At 44.3% G+C, this 12,501-nt stretch overlaps 1 protein-coding gene across 4 annotated transcripts in view; it reads left to right on the plus strand.

Moving 5' to 3' along the window:
* Msi (RNA-binding protein musashi) overlaps positions 1-12,501 on the plus strand; it is a 129,005-nt gene that overhangs the window by 39,280 nt on the left and 77,224 nt on the right. Inside the window, exons 1-2 of one of the 4 annotated variants that reach the window (XM_071718167.1) lie at positions 1,733-2,003; positions 3,413-3,590. The exons of 2 other annotated variants lie outside the window; for them this stretch is intronic. The gene's annotated coding sequence lies outside the window, so the exon portion shown is untranslated. Of the gene's footprint in view, positions 1-1,732; positions 2,004-3,412; positions 3,591-12,501 lie in introns of those variants that run through there. One more of the 4 variants, XM_071718168.1, reaches the window with a different exon arrangement.

The following is a 12,501-nucleotide window of genomic DNA, read 5'->3' on the forward strand; positions in this document are numbered from 1 at the left end:
TTCTTGAGAGCATCTAAGTTCCGTGCCATTAATACTATGTCATCCGCATAAGCAAAAGCCTGTTTGGATTTATTTATTATAGTCCCTTTTACTTCTAGCTTTTTTATTGCTGCATGTAGGGCTAGAGGTAGGGCTAGATACATCGTTTATTTACCTATTTATCATTAAAAATTTTACATTCCGTCCATCCAACGGCGTTACAACTCAAAGATCAGGCTCTGGCATTATTTATTACATTAAGCGTCGCCCTCAGTCAAAATTTTATATTAGACATTTATTTGTTACAAGAGTTAAAAAATTTCGATTGCGCTGGTCACCAGATGATTATTAGGGCATCACTGAAAAATCAGATGTCGATTATGGATGACTACAATGGCAATCACGTGTTAAGAGAGCAATGTCGTGTACCTACAGATGCCGTAATCGCCGAAGAAACGCGTTGTTTGCGCACATACGATTATACGATGCGGTAATCGAAGCGTTAATGCGTTCCGCGTGTGCTCTTATTATTTACATGATCGCGACGACGCGTCGACGGCGCGGTCATTTTTGCGTGCCAAGTGCCAAGCCGGTCCCGCATTAAGATCCACGTGTTGGCAACGCTATGCGTTCCCGCTTATCGTCGCTGCCGTTTTATCTGCTACTTTACGCAAGTCCGACTCACATTCCTTTCATCGGTAACAAATGAGCCGGTGTGCGAAGCCGCCACGAAGCCACGTACGTAACGCCGTTGCGTTGGCAGGTGGACGGAGACAGCGCGCAAATCGATGCTCGCGCATTGATTTATTAACGCGATACGCCGCGCCGCGCCGTACGATATAACGTCACATTCGCTCGGTATTGTGATACACTGGCTGCTTGGTAATAAATGCAAAAGTTGAAATAACTTTTTTTCCATTCGCATTTCTCTCCAGTCTCTATTTCTTGACCTTGGATTGCGCCGTTTCGAGTCCAGCTTATTGATCTCCCTGGCAATATTTGCTTCGAATCTCGATAAATAGTATTTTTAATCTATTATAGACTCTACATTGAGATGACAATCGGATGTTATTTCTGGCATCTACAATTCGCACAATTCACCGAAATATCTGCTAATTTGATTTTATTTGTCAATATATAATTACGATTGCAACTGAATCAGCTGAATGCTAAAAATAGCTGGTCTCAATGCGCCAATTTGTATATGAAAAATTAATAGTTGAGAGCTTGCAGCAATGCAGCATGCCTATAATAGCCTCACAACTTGACAGCGCGGTATAGATTGAAAATTTGAGCGCAGCGGTGCGAACGACGGAGACAGCTAGGATGGATAAGAAACTCGAGTTCCCCGAGAACGACGTTAGGGAATAAAGGGTTAAGTAGTTGTGGCGTCTGGGGTGCGTCATCAACGCGGCAGTGGCAGCGACAGAGGGAGACTAGACTAGACTCGACTCGCGGCTGTATCGGCTTGCGGCTGGGCCCATTAGCGTGACGCGATGCATCGTCTACATAAATACCCACCGACGCTGCGGCCGGTACCACCGGTTGCCACTTTGTGGCAACGCGAGCTAGCGAGCGAGCTTGCGAGCGAGCGAGCAAGCGAGCGAACGAGAGGACAAGCGAACAAACGCAACGCACGAGCGGAGCGCCGGGCGCAAGCGCTCTGACGTAACGTTATATCACTCTCGAGGCTTTATACATACTCTATCGAGAGGAGGTCTCCCCCCTACCCCAAGCGCGGCTCCATGTGGCGCCTGAGCAGCGCCGGTGGGGGTAGAGCTCTCCTCTTCCGCGAGACACCCTCGGCGGCGACGATGTCAAACTCAGTCGCGAGCCGAGTATCGTGTCGCTCGTGCGTGTGTCGTATCGCGTCGTGTCGTGTCATTGCGCGTCCTCCGTGTCGTTGTATCGCGCGCGCGATACGATAAGACAAAGGGCCGCGTTATCTCGCGGCCTTTCTCGCACGTGGGAGAGAAAGAGGGAGAGGGACAGAGAAAGGGAGAGATAGACCGAGTGCACGTCAGGTTCGTCTCTGCAATTCTCACCCCACTCCAGTCCTCTCTCTCTCTCTCTCTCTCTCTCTCTCTCTCTCTCTCTCTCTCTCTCTCCTCTCTCTCTCTCTCTCTCTCTCTCTCTCTCTCTCCTCTCTCTCTCTCTCTCTCTCTCTCTCTCTCTCTCTCTCTCTCTCTCTCTCTCTCTCTCTCGCTCTCTCGCTCTCTCTTCTCTCTTTTTTCTCTCTCTCTTTGCCGTTGTTGTCGTTTTGCGATAGTAGGGTGGAAAAAGTAGTCGAGTGAATAAAACAGCGCTTCAGCGCTAACTCGCGCCGATAACGTTCTCCTCTCTCGCGGATTCTTGATATACTCCGATTTTCTCGTGCGCAACGTTCCATGGTGCATCTCACCGCCGGCGGTAGTTGACGAGTCTCGCGAACCTCGCGAAATAGTCCGATATCGGAGCGATTCAAACCGCCCAAGCCCACGACGACGGATTCTCGCGAAGCGCTCTCGGTCCTTTTCCGACCGGGAATATCGGGAGGGATATCGGAAGATTTGGTATACGTGCGTGAGCCAAAATCGATAACCGTGGGGCTGCACGGATACACGAAACGTTCTGGCAGACGCGTCGCGACGCCACGCCACGAGTCGCGACACTATATGTGAATTGTACGTACACGTTTAACCCTTAAATTTCTCTCTGATGAGAATTTTCACATCGAGGATGCCAAGGCCTAAGAATATATAGGACGCCACCAGCGTATTTATGTGTTTCTCTACTTGTATTTCAGACTTTAAATAAAGATCATTACCTTGCTTCATATCTTGCTTTACATTTCAAGCGCGATTGTATATATAATTACATACAAAATCTAAATACAAAATCTACGAGTACTATCTAGATTGGTTAGTTGGAAATAATTTAAATTTTAATCATTTACTATTATACATATATGTATAAAATTAACTTTACATAAATATTGCAATGTATCGAAAACTCGAATACAATTGAATTAAGGGTTATAATTTAAGGGTTAAATGCATGGTTTTGGTTACTACAAAATTGCCGTATAACACGCGATAATTATTAAAAGGTATAGAGATTAGCTTCTCGAGCAATAAGCTTTTATATAGCGTCAACGAAATATACAAACTCCGATTTCGCCGCGATGCGCTAATAAGTCGCTCTAGTTTTTTGTTGCACTGTTGAGACAGCCACGTGTCCTCGATCGATATAGGTTAACGAAGTTCGCACGTGCGACGATTATGTAGAATTGTAGATCGTTAATCCGGTGGCAACGAGCTAGAGAAGTGACGAAAAGCGGAAGTATTAAACCGAGGGGGGGGGGGGCAATATATGAAGGAGGGAAATGGGAGGGAGAACGGAAAGAATGGGACGAAATGAGGGAGAGATAAAAGGAAAGCGTGTGATTTCCCAGGAATGCACACAGCGATCGCGGATACCGGCCCACATAACTGAGGGAGAAGCATGCGGCGTGTACAGCGCACACAGAGAGATACCCGTAACCCGGGTGCAATCCCGATTGCAGTGCTGATGCATCCCGGCGCTCCGAGAATCGCCACCGATCGCGTTGTCCTAACATCGTGTCTCTCCATGTAGGTATATAATATAAGGTACACAATACACCCTGTATTGCATTCTGCGCGCGCATATGGATTTTCGAGAGGGGATTTAAGTTTGGATTTTCGTTACAGCATGCCGCTACGCGTTTCGTAATAAGGCGCTCAGCGAACAAAACAAACGTGCATGCTTATGCAAAGAGCCGCAGTTTTATTTGAAAGCTAGAACACGTATTTCCGCGATGAGCGAGATACGAGGAATTTAAATTTTTCCCATCAAGTGGCTACATGTACCGATCTGAAAGCGTGTTCTGCGTTTTCGATTAAGAGAATTGCGCCGTTAAGTCCGTTGGGTCAAGATACGTCTTCCTGGACCGGTATACGGACCGGCGAAATCGCGAGATACACGCGAAGACGGGATGATAGTTATTTCGAATCCGATCGGTGGTGCTTTGCCCGCCGAACCGGCGAAACAGACTGGACCAGATGTTGTCTAAATCCGTACCATCACGCCGACATGAACTTTTCTCCTCGCCTCTCTCTCTTCTCCTTTGCTTCTCGGTACTACTGTGCAGAGCCATTTTCCATCCTTACTACTACTAGCTGTCACCGTCAAGACTAACATCCGAAGATTCCCTATCTTTCTGTCTAAACTAAGATGTACATACACCGGCGAAACTTCCCACTTTTCACATTTCGAGATCCAAGGAAAAAAGGAAAGAAAAAAGTAAAGTAAGAAATGTTTATGTTCAAGTTTCGATTAGTTGCCCGGGCATTTTTGCATTCAATTATTTGGCACGGAAGGTAATGTGGAAGTTTTAGACGCGATCGATTGGGCACGCGCAATAAAGGGTGATAAAGGGACAATAGCTATCAAAAATTTGGATGTATTTATCACGCTCCCCATCTCGTTACTCGCTCGCTACATTCGCGCGTGGAGTCGCGCGCGTGCGGCGACGACGGACGCGGACGGCGCGTGTATATTTCTGGCGGAACGTCAAGTGGGATAAGAAGAGTATTTCTCAAAGCAGTTGAGAGGTGCACCGGCCGCCTCGCAAAGGTCGAGTTTCGAGGGACTCGAAACGCGAATCGAATGTCGTTTACACGTTCTAAATTCCTAGCGTCTTTCAAGGGAAAAGAAAACGTACACGGAATTGCGATTACAGTTGTCGACGCAATTGACGTACGTGGACGTCGTTATTCTTGCTGAAAGGATTAATGCGGCTCAAACACGTCCAACTTTCGTCCGTTCGCTTCAGCGTCATTGGTCGACCGAGCTGAGAGGATCGTTTAGTACAGGTCGCTGGGTTGGAAAGTTTTTCTTCGAAGACCTCTGAAATTTTATTTATTTACTTATTTAATGACACGAAAGTCCTAGATGATGTTTGCTCAACGTCAACCGTGCGTAAATTTACTTTCTTACGTGCAAACTTTTGTTTGCTGTTCCATTTATTCAACCATTTATCTTCTGTTAAAAGACGAACCTTGTAAAGAGTAACAAAGGACAAAAAACTCGCGATTTTGTTTCTTACAGATATTCATATCCGCGCAGAAGATTGCCGGACTCGATATCACGACGCGCGACGTTACGAGGCAATTGCCGACTTCAGTTGCGTTGCTGGTTTTCACCATTTCGGTGAATTTTACCGCGCACGCCATAAAACCGTACGAATCAAATGTCCAAGTTTACGGTTCGTAATGCGGAACGACAAATCACTTCAGACATCGTTGTTGATAGGCGAAACGATTACGTTGAAATCCTGTAATAAATCGCTCGCGTGACGCGCGTTGGCAAAACCGCATTTATTTCTCATATCGCTGCGTGCGATTAAATGTGTTTGTCTTCGCAATTGTCATACCACGTACGAAGATGCTATTTATTATCAGGTTATGGAATTTATTGTACCATTTTTCGATCTTAATCTACTTGCAGGTTCGTGACATTTGTTAGCGTCAGTAATATTACATTATCAATTTAATAATGTGATATTACATTTCCAGCTTTGGCATAAAACTGCATTTCAAGTCTAAACAGTAATCGCATGGTTCAAAAATATAAAAGCGAAATTAAATAAAATTCCCTAAAATTGTTGTAAGGCTTAAGATCCCGCCCGATAACCTGATAAAAATTAATATTTATTATTTAGACGCTTAGCATCGTAAGTTAAATCGAATAATCGATTTAATTAGGGGGATGGAAGGGGTTTTTAGGTACTCTAAGCTGTGTTGTAAGTCTGACAAGTTAATCGGCGCGCAGTTTATTAAAGTTGGAAAAAATATATGTGTAGTACAGAAAAAAATATTATTAGGCTGCTAAGATCCAAGCTCGGATCGTATTTGGCTTGTTTAAAATTGATTTATTGTATATCATAACGGTCGTGTTTTCTCTTATTATCAATATTTATTTATTTATTCTATGTTATCTCTGTTGCCATATACAGGGTGTTTCCTAAGTAAGTACACAAAATTGGAGGGGATATTCTGGGGGATTTATTTTAGGAAGAAAAGGTTTAATAAAGGCTTAATAAACATATGCTCTAGACTGCTTTGTTTTCAAAATACAGGGTGTCAAAGTTGTGAAAAAAATATGAAAATTTCGAAAATTTCAAAAATGTTTGAAGATATTTTATTCAAATTTGGTGTGCGTACATGTAGTATTAAGAACCATTTTCCAGGACCGATGAAACATTTTTAGATCCACCAGGGGCGAGCGTATAAGTAATTTTGTATTTTGAAAACGTAGCAGCTTAGGGAATATGTTTTGTATAGAACTTTTTCTTTCTAAAATATGCCACGGAATATCTCCTTCAATTTTTTGTACTTACTTAGGAAACACCCTGTATATTTTCAATTTTTGAAATATTTTGCACACAGTGTTGCATTCAAGTGCAAATTTTTAAATGTTCGGCGAGGAACGGGCATTCCCGGTCATGGCATTGTGCTAAAATAAAATATCTCTCGCGTCAATTAAACGTATTTACGTCTCTTGCTAAATGCACGCCGCAGTAACACGCGGTGGTTAGTTTCTTGCAGTTTTCAATGACGTGCACACGATGGAAGTTGTTGGTTCGAGGACAAAAGCGACGCGAGAGAGCGAGCCGGGTGTCTCCTGGTTGCAGGTGGATTCTCGAGTGAAAAAGTGGAAGCGCGGGGAGGGAGAAAAAAAGAGGGAAGAGAGAGAGCGCGGGAGTGAAACAGTCTTCGACTGCGTGGCTTTCTCATTATCGCGATTGTTCCGCAATGAGTACCGACAATGGCCGACTCAACGACAATTTTTTTCGTCGCGACTTGAAAGAAGAAGAATTCCTTTCCACCTTCCACCTCCATCCGCGCATTCCCTTCTTCCCCGCGACCCCACCGTCCCTTCGCTCGTCCGGTCACATCTCTCTGTCGTGATTGAACGTAACTGAAACGAGGTTACAGAGTGTCAATATTACGTCATCGGTTCCTGCCTCCTTATTTCCTACCTTGAAACGGAGTTTCGTTGTCGCTTCGTCTTGACACCGAACACAAAGATTCCGCGAGTCAAAATCAGGTTTAAATTAAATAAATAGCGCAGGCAAACCCGCGTGTTTTTTTTATCTTTGCGGATAAACTTATAAGGGAACTAAGGGAAGTATCTTGTTGGCGGAGCGATCTTTTTTTTTAATCTGTTGAAATTAGGCGCGCGTGTGCATCGGTCGAGAGGTTTGGCGCACATTCAAAAGTGCGGGTTCCAGTTGGACCTGGCATTCGAACGTCCAGACCTGTGCCAATTTTTTCTCCAGCGGCTCGTCATTCCTCGCGGTCGTGGGTTTACGATACCTCGCCGCGATAAATCCGTTCCAATTTCTTTACGCCGCTGAAACGAGAACTCGAGAAACGTATTCATAAATGGAGAACTTGATCCGAGTATGAATCGCGGGGGTATATCCGGAGGCACCATTTGGCGTCCGGAAGGCATTCCGATAGAAAAGGGAGACGCGAATACGATCGATAGCTGGTGTCTTTCCCGATCGTGTGTAAAATGTCGCTCGTTTAATAATTATTATCCGCGCTTAGGCTAAGAGCTACTATTTGATGCATGATACAACGACGTGGGTTGCCGAGACGAGAAATTTATGGCGACGTTGCCGGCCTTGCCAATTTCTTATTTATCTCTATTTACGCGTCTACCCCCGTGTAACCGAGCTGTAACATTTCATAAGTTCAGTCTTTATTACTGCAGGCAATTACTTTGCGAGTGCCGCTTCGTGTTTCATGCCCCCCCCCCCCGCTTTTCCTTCGAGAGTAACGAAGATCGCCTAACGTTTGTCAAATTTATCGCTCTGTCGAATCTGTTACGAGGTCGATTAGTTTCGTGAGTTCTACGAGAGAATCGACGTGTCAGTTTGGGAAAAAGACTATCGATGTTTGGAATGGAATCTATAAAATTCACGGGAGTCTTCCCGGGTTTTCCCGACGCATATATCGCGTTAATTACTAACAAGATGAGAGGCGGAGATCTTGTTGGCAGTTCCTCGGCCAAGTTCTTTTCCTCGTCATTTATTTAAGCGTCCGTTAAACCATTTCAATCGCTCACCTTTAAAAGACTTCAGTTTAGCTAAGGGACCGCGTTAGAGTAAAGACCACGCGGCCCGTCGCTATTCCACCGTCCGGTCTCGTTCTCGTCAAGCTACGTCCGTTTCGTTACAGCGGTGAATGATGTCGCGAAGACGACAGGTGGAACTCGGGAGAACGCGGCCGGCCAAGGAGACTAACCTAATTTGCGGAGATAAAACGGTAGGCGAAAGTGCGCGTACCCGGGAAATCCATTAAAGTTTCTGCGGCTTTTCACATTTTCTAAAATTAAAGTATTACACGTGATTCTCGCGGTATCCTTGGTTAGCCTCGAAATTCGCACTTGCGCGATTATATCTTGTCTCAGAATTTACATATGTATAATTATCAAGTTCTCTATGGACTATGAGTGATGCATACGTATATATTTAGATGCATTTTTATCTCTTTGAGTTTTCAAATCGAAAGATTACAGGAGATTTTCTAGAGGCATCCTATTATCACAAAACAATAAAACATAACAATTGTCTCAAATTAGTACACGGAAAGAACGGTTTTATCGAAGTATATAAAAATTAAAGCAGATATTGATCTGAAAATAATTATGTTAAACCATTTAAATAATTACGTAGAACGCTCAAGCATGATGACAATGCTGTAAAAAGTTTTGATTTAGCAACCAGTGTCCAATATAATTATTTAGATGGTCCAACATAATTATTTTCCTGGGCAACGATCACGTAACTTTTCCCGTAGGGCGGAAACGTGAAAAATGAAAAGTTTCATGTAACTATCTCTCTTTCTATTGGTGTTGAATAGAAAGAGATAGTCACATGAAATTTTTCACTTTTCACGTTTCCGCTCCAGGGAAAAAGTTACGTGATCGCTGCTCAGATCTGTGTATTTAACCTAATTTTTATATATCTTTAGTAAAACCGTTCTTTCGGTATACTATTTAATCAAAACAAATTCGCGACGCATTCTCTACTCCTAGATAACGTTAATTCACAAAAATTCAATGTATATCAACTATCCAAGTTGTCATTGCCTGGTATCAAAGCCTGAAAATTTACATTAGTAGATTGAGTAGAGATTAATATATTAGAAAAAAAGCTGGGGAAGGGAAAGAAAGAGGAAGGGGGAAGCTTGAGCGAGAGAGCGTGTCTCTCCGACCGCGAGCGACGTTTAATCGGGCCGAGCGGTACGTGGACCATGACCAACGAGAAACCGTGCCCATTCTGGTTCGCCCACGTGACGACGACGACCACGGCGATTCTGGCACGGTATCCGATCCGTGCCGAACGTTTGTCGTTGACTTTCGCGACGCCTATGATGGATCGCCGCTCCGGGATTACCGCAGCGGCCGCGGCACTCCATTCGTTCAAACAACACGGAGATTAAATCCAAATATACTCGCCACGCCAATTTGGAGCAATGAGCGATCTAGCGAAGTTCTCGAGACCCGCGTTACGTCGATTCCCCGCCGACGGATGGCGATGGAAATGCCATGATGGAAGTGACCACCGAGGACTATGGAGACACGTGCGAGCGCATCTGAACGTCTTTACGATGCATCGATGAAAATTTCATAGAGACCATGCGGTAGACATATCTCACAGAGATTTCACTATACGGAATAAAATTGATTTTGCTGTCTATTCGATAACGCATCGCGAGTGTTTTACGTTTCAGAGAGAAGATAAACGATTACAACGCAACCGTAAAATGGATTCTAACAACGATCGCGTTATTTATAGTTAGCGGGAACGTGCGCGAGATTTTTCAAAAGACATTTACGATCAGCGTACAACTTTGCATACAGCTGTAAAAATCTACGCGCACGTATACGCACGAGCTTATGCCAACTTCGTTTATTCTATACATTTACATTTCCATCGTTTTAATACTTCAATACAAGCTACAAATTATTATGCGATGCGAGATAATAAATCTAAAATCTTTAATAAATGAATCGTAAATTTTATTTGTGGCTTACAAATCTCAGAAGTCGATCGTTGATTCTTAACATTTGCTGTTCTCGCATCGTCCATATTATTGCCCGCTGAAAAGTTGCCGAATCGCGCGAGACACGCGATACGAGATTACGAGAAAGAGAGAGACGGGTCGCGTCGTCTGTATCCTGGCACCGTGAACCGATTCGATCGCATTCGTTCGCATTCGTTCGCTTTTATTGCCGCGGTACACTGCATAAAATGCCTGCGCCGCGCGCCGTGCAAATGGCAAAAGAGGATTTACGACTTCCTAGTCAGACCAGATGGAGAAAGTAGACGCGATTCGCGCCGTGCCGGCCGGCGAGCCGTGCACCGTCTTCCGTTTATAGTCGAGAACGACCCACTGTGTAATAGCTGTTCCATCCTGGCTGTCTCGATGTTATAGCGTAGCGTGTCTTTTCGCGGCATTGATCACAAACCGCGAGCAGCGAACGCGCTATTTTCAACAACGTCATTTTTCTTCCCGTCTGCCGTGAATCGAAATACATTTTCGAATTAACGCCGGAAATATTTACGCCGGAATATTATGAATATTACAAAATCGATAATCTATCGACGCGATTAAATGTGACGACGGTTGATGCTTCACGGTTGAAACTGACGCGATTGAATATGACGGATCTTCGATTTTTCGCGATGAACGAGACGCGGCGAACACTTTCATTATGTACGGCACACCGGCTGCATTGATTATAATAGCACTTTGATTTTGTCAATGTTGATTAGCCCGTTTGGGCGGGCAGTATACATTTCTCGCATGTTTGTTCGCTATTCGCCAGTTAGCAAAGTTTGCGCCGCAGAACTTGGACGAGTGGCGACTAGCGAGTGGCGCCGTGCTCTTCTGCAAGTTGATAAACAAGGAATAATCATGGGGATAGAAATAATCATTGGCGGGGAACGCTGGATTTTCATGCCGCGCCGCGCCGTCGTGAAAAAGCGAAGGCTTTCGTGATTTCGAAAGCGAGGAAACGCGTGCGCCGGTCCATTTCGGTCCTCGCAATATGCGGAGAATAAATTTCAAGCTGCTTTCGAGAGGAGCACGGCGGATATACGACTTGTTTCCTTCGTCCGCGTTGCCAATTATCTTTTCGAAATGCTGCTGTTGAAAATATTTCAACGTCGTTGACGCAGTGCTGCAGCAAGCCGCTCATTCCCGTCAGGCATTTTGCAGAGATAATAGCGTTGTCTCTCGGTCGCTGTCATTCGCGAGCCGGCGGAATCGTGCCCCTTATCACCGCCGTACGAGCGGACAAACAATGGCGGCGGACAATGGCAGCGCTCGATCGACGACAATGGATTTTGTCGTGTTCTCTCTAATCCGGACCGGGACAGGACGCGGCGCATCGTCCGCCTCGACGAGATGCGTTTCTCTCTGCACTCGGATATTCTCGCTAATTAGCGAGAATTTGTCTTCTCGTTCTTCGACGCGATGCACGATGGCGCGCGCCAAGAATTTACCAAGTTTTTGCGAGCGTAATTTTTGTTTATCGGTTTAAACCTCTAAACCGAAAAAATTTGAACCTTGAATTTCTTCAAGTACCGTTTGAATATTTTAGATACTCCTAAATATCTCGAATTAATAATTTCTTTTACATTTATTCGGATTTTTCGTTGCGACTTGACGTTTTTTACGTCTGGCTGCGATACGCGTGTACACGTACGAGAAACGATGTATACAGTAGTCTGTGCTAATCCTGCTAATCGAGAGTTAACCCTTGCTACAGGAAATCACCTCGGAAAGCCTCAACGAGATTTCCGCGCGCCAGGGATGATCCCCTCGTTATTATACGGAGAGAGGGTGGAGTCAGAGGGTTGCGGGACTCCCCGATTTTGCCGGGACTGTCCCGATTTTTCAATATTTGTCCTGCGTCTCGGCAAGATGACAGCCGGGACGCTAAATCTCGGGACGATTTTTAGAGAGCAGAAGTTTTAAATTATTTTAACAGTTATTTTGTGACTTTGTTTTCCCCATGTAAACAGGGACTATAATGTAAAACCGATATTGCTAAATTTTTCTGCTGAAAATATCAGTATTGATCAAAAGTGGGTAAGTATCTTTAAAAGTGTAAAGGAAAAGAAGCTATGTGATTTATTAATTATTGTATCTTGTGCTTTGAGCATTCCACCATCTAACGCGTTTGTGGAGCTAGTATTTTCCTACATGTCACTAAAATGGATAAATATTAGAATAAAAGGCCATACTAATGAAAAGATAAAATATACTATATGCATACTTGTAAATGTTTCTATTATTTAAACTTACTTCCCTCTTTCCCCAATTAAAAGTCCCGATTTCTGTTAAAGAAAAGGTGGTAACCCTGGGTGGTGGAGTAGACGATCGAATAATTTCGCTATTACCGACATCGATATCTACGACGTGTCATGAAAATCGTTCG

The sequence above is a fragment of the Temnothorax nylanderi genome, unplaced genomic scaffold (assembly GCF_030848795.1).
Source record: "Temnothorax nylanderi isolate EJ_2023f unplaced genomic scaffold, tnyl_v1.0 TNYL_tig0238_pilon, whole genome shotgun sequence".
NCBI classification, from domain to species: domain Eukaryota; kingdom Metazoa; phylum Arthropoda; class Insecta; order Hymenoptera; family Formicidae; genus Temnothorax; species Temnothorax nylanderi.